At 39.2% G+C, this 4,037-nt stretch overlaps 1 non-coding gene across 1 annotated transcript; it reads right to left on the bottom strand.

Annotated features, from left to right (window-relative positions):
• Positions 1 to 1,807: 1,807 nt before the first annotated feature.
• LOC127089150 (small nucleolar RNA R71) lies at positions 1,808 to 1,914 on the bottom strand. Its single transcript, XR_007790924.1, has one exon. It is a non-coding gene; the product is annotated as a small nucleolar RNA R71 (small nucleolar RNA).
• Between the last annotated feature and the right edge of the window lie 2,123 nt (positions 1,915 to 4,037).

Raw genomic sequence — 4,037 nt, 5'->3', positions numbered from 1 at the left:
TCCATTTCGTTTTCTAATCATCCAACTTAGTTTTACAACACTAAGCATATATTTATCATTTGTAATAGCGATAATCCGTCACATCGGGGGGTTATCGCACCTTTGTGAGATTGAGTTGGGTCACTTCGAGTTGCTGACGTCTTTAGCTTCAGGAGTCGGAGGTTTATTTTTGTACCAGAATCGAAGCCTCCGTTTGGAGCAGGTTCTTATTTATCGCTTTATTTATTTATTTCCCGCATCTCTTTTATTTTATTTATTTTCCACACTCGCTTTACTTTATTTATTTTCCGCACTCGCTTTACTTTATTTATTTTCCGCACTCGCTTTACTTTATTTATTTCCCACACTCGCTTTACTTTATTTATTTTCCGCACTCGCTTTACTTTATTTATTTTTTGCACTCGCTTTACTTTATTTATTTCCCGCACTTGCTTTACTTTATTTATTTTACGCACTTTACTCGCTTTTTACGCCTCACATTCTAAAACAAACTTTTCATCATGATTAATACCGTTTTGCTTGTTTGTGTTACCATGTGTGGCTAAATCTTTTAAAGGTTAGAATGTAAGGATCGCGGTTAAAGAGATGTTTCACATACTGAATCTGTAGAAATACTTTAAAGGTTGTTTTGATTTTTAACTTGAGTTTTCTAAAACAAACTTAGTTAGTTTTAATTATTCGAGGAGTGCGAAACCACCCTGGCTTAGTAACTAGGAATTTTTAACACTTTAAGGAAAAACTATTTTTGAAACTATTTTCGGACGCGTTGATAGATTTAAAATCAGGAAACTCCTTGGGTAAACTTTCTAAATCAAAATCACTTTTCAACTAAGTTTACGAGTCCCATTTCTTAAAAATAGGTTTACTACTTTAGCGTTCTGCGCACCTTTTATAAGTGACAATAAAAGGCCTTAATTTCAGGGTAAACTCGGTTTTGAGTATGCGAAAGCGACAATTCCCGTTAAATGGATTGTTTTCAAGAGTAGAAAATATTGCCTCATAAGTAGTTCTATTTAGACAATCGAAACATCACTTAACTGACGTGAATTACATTCAACCTATCTTTACCTGCATTTATTATCTACCGTTATTTTGCAAACCCAATATCTCTTTTACACCGCCTTAGATAAACACCGTAACGATAGTAATCGATAGATTGACGATTGGTCTCTGTGGGATCGATATTCTTTTATATTACTTTGACGTAATTCGTGCACTTGCAAATCAACACGATCAAGTTTTTGGCACCGTTGTCGGGGACCAACTTCGTCAAATTTCGTACCCTGTTGTTACACCGTATAGACTAAGGCATTATTAGCCGGTAAATGCGAAGAACCCGTAGTACTGGAAATTTAGTAGATCCTTTAGCGGAACCCGAATGTTATACTTGTACACGCCTCTTACTCATCCGAATTAAGAAAGTTATGGCTGAGAATCGCGATAGGAGACCTCTTAAGGAATTCGCCCAACCCTCTGATGAGGAACCTAGTTCGAGTATAGTAAACCCCCTTATTCCTGCTAACAATTTCGAACTAAAACCGTCTTTGTTGCAATTAGTGCAACAGAACCAATACGCGGGTCTCGCTACTGAGAACCCGAATCAACATTTAAAAGTTTTTATCCAACTAGCCGACACCTTTAAATCTAATGGCGCTTCACCCGATGCGATCCGTTTAAGATTATTTCCTTTCTCCCTCAGGGATAGAGCCCGTTCATGGCTAGATTCACTTCCAGCTAATTCAATAACTACCTGGGAAGACCTTAGGAGAGTATTCCTTGCTAGATATTTCCCCCTAGTAAAACTGATGTTCTTCGAAACCAAATAACTAGATTTTCTCAAAACTAAGGAGAATCGCTTTCCGAAGCTTGGGAGAGATATAAAGACCTATTTAGAGTCTGCCCACACCATGGCCTAGAACAATGGCTGGTCGTTCATACCTTCTACAATGGACTCCATTATAACACCTAGATGAGCATTGACGATGCCGCAGGTGGCGCACTGATGAACAAACCTTATCCAGAAGCTTGTTACCTAATTGAGGATATGGCCCAAAACCATTACCAATGGGGAACTGAACGAGCATCAATAGAGAGAAAGGAGACCCAAGGTGGAATACATGAGGTAAGCTCTCTAGACATGATGCATGCAAAAATGGACGCTTTAGCCCTTAGGATCGAACATATGTCTACAAACACTAACACCGTAGCAGTAGTCCACATAGAGTGCGAACTCTGTGGATCTAAAGGACACGAATCTGCGGAGTGTAACCTTTTGAACGAACTGAATACCGACCAAGTGAATTACGCCCAAGGTAACCAATTTTCAAACACCTATAACCCTGGATGGAAGAATCATCCGAATTTCTCCTATAAAAACCAGAACCCTATCCAAAATCATGTACCTCAGAGACCGCAAGGTTATCAAGCCCAAAAACCAAACCAACCTATGCAAGTTGTGCCCCAGAAGTCTAACCTTGAGAAGATCATGGAGAGCTTCATATCGGGCCAGACTCAGCAGAATAAAGAATTCCTAAACCAGAACATTCATGTAAACAAACTTATAACGCAATTAGGAACCAAGGTTGATCAGATAATCACTTACAACAAGATGCTTGAAACCCAGATCTCACAGGTAGCACAAAACCAAGCCCCACAAACTACACCTGGAGGCTAATTTCCTGGACAACCTCAACTAAACCCTCGAGGGCAAGCTAACGCTATCTCGTTACGAAGTGGGACCGCTTACGAAGGGCCTCAGAACCCAGCAATGAGCGAGTCCAAAACTTCTAAAGAAAATATTACTATCAACCAAGAAGAGGAACCGGAGGAATCCGAGAAATAAACCAACCAAGAAGGTGAAGCCAAGGATAAAACTTACAAACCACCACCCCCGTACAAACCACCAATCCCATATCCGCAAAGACTTAAACAAACCAAAATTAACAACCAACACCAAAAATTTATAAAAGTGATAGAAAAGCTTCATGTATATATTCCTTTCACCGAAGCTATCACCCAAAGTTCGTCTTAAACCAAATTTCTCAAAGACATCTTAACAAACAAGCGTAGGCTTGGCGATCCAAAACCCTTGGAGTGCAACTTTATTTCTGAGGATAAACTCTCTAAGAAGGAGAAAGACCCTGGTAGTTTTTCTATACCTTGCATTTTAGGAAGTCATTTGATCGACAAAGATTTCCTAGACTTAGGCGCTAGTGTGAGTTTAATGCCGTTAGCTGTATGTAAAAGGTTAAACCTAGGAGAATTGCAACCAACTAAGATGTCCCTTCAATTAGCCGATAGGTTTTTTAAATATCATATAGGCATTTTAGAAGACATCCCAGTTAGGATCGGTCAAGTTTATATCCCAACTGACTTCGTGGTCATGGATATCAAAGAAGACAAAGATATCCCTATCCTTTTAGGTAGACCATTCTTATCAACATCCAGAGTTATAATAGATGTTAAAAGAGGGAAATTAACCTTCGAAGTAGGGGACGAAAAGATCGAGTTCATTCTTTCAAAATTCCTGATGGCACCCATTCTAGGAGATGCATGTTATGCGATCGATATCATAGATGAGTGCATAAGAGAATTCGATCAAGGAGAACCTAAGATCGAACCATTTTTAAACCCGAATGAAAAGGATGATGAGTTAGAGGAAATGGAACCTCACACTAATGAATGTTTGGATCTTACTCCAGACCCTTCACCTAATTCTCAAAAACCAGCCCAAGTACTTAAGGAACTACCCAAGAACCTAAGATACGAGTTTTTCGATGAAGAAATGAACCGCCCAGTAATAGTTAGTGCCACCTTAAACCAAGACGAGATGAATCGACTCTTGAATGTTTTAAGAAGATACCCCTCTTCCTTAGGGTACAACATCTCTGATTTAAAAGGTATTAGCCCATCCGTGTGTATGCACAGGATCTCACTATAGGAGGATTCAAATCCTTCCAGGGAACATCAGAGAAGAATCAACCCTGTAATGAGAAAGGTAGTAAAGAAGGAAGTCCTTAAACTGCTGGAAGCTGGTA

The sequence above is a fragment of the Lathyrus oleraceus genome, chromosome 5 (assembly GCF_024323335.1).
Source record: "Lathyrus oleraceus cultivar Zhongwan6 chromosome 5, CAAS_Psat_ZW6_1.0, whole genome shotgun sequence".
In the NCBI taxonomy this organism is placed as follows: domain Eukaryota; kingdom Viridiplantae; phylum Streptophyta; class Magnoliopsida; order Fabales; family Fabaceae; genus Lathyrus; species Lathyrus oleraceus.
This window is presented reverse-complemented; position numbering and strand designations above follow the sequence as displayed.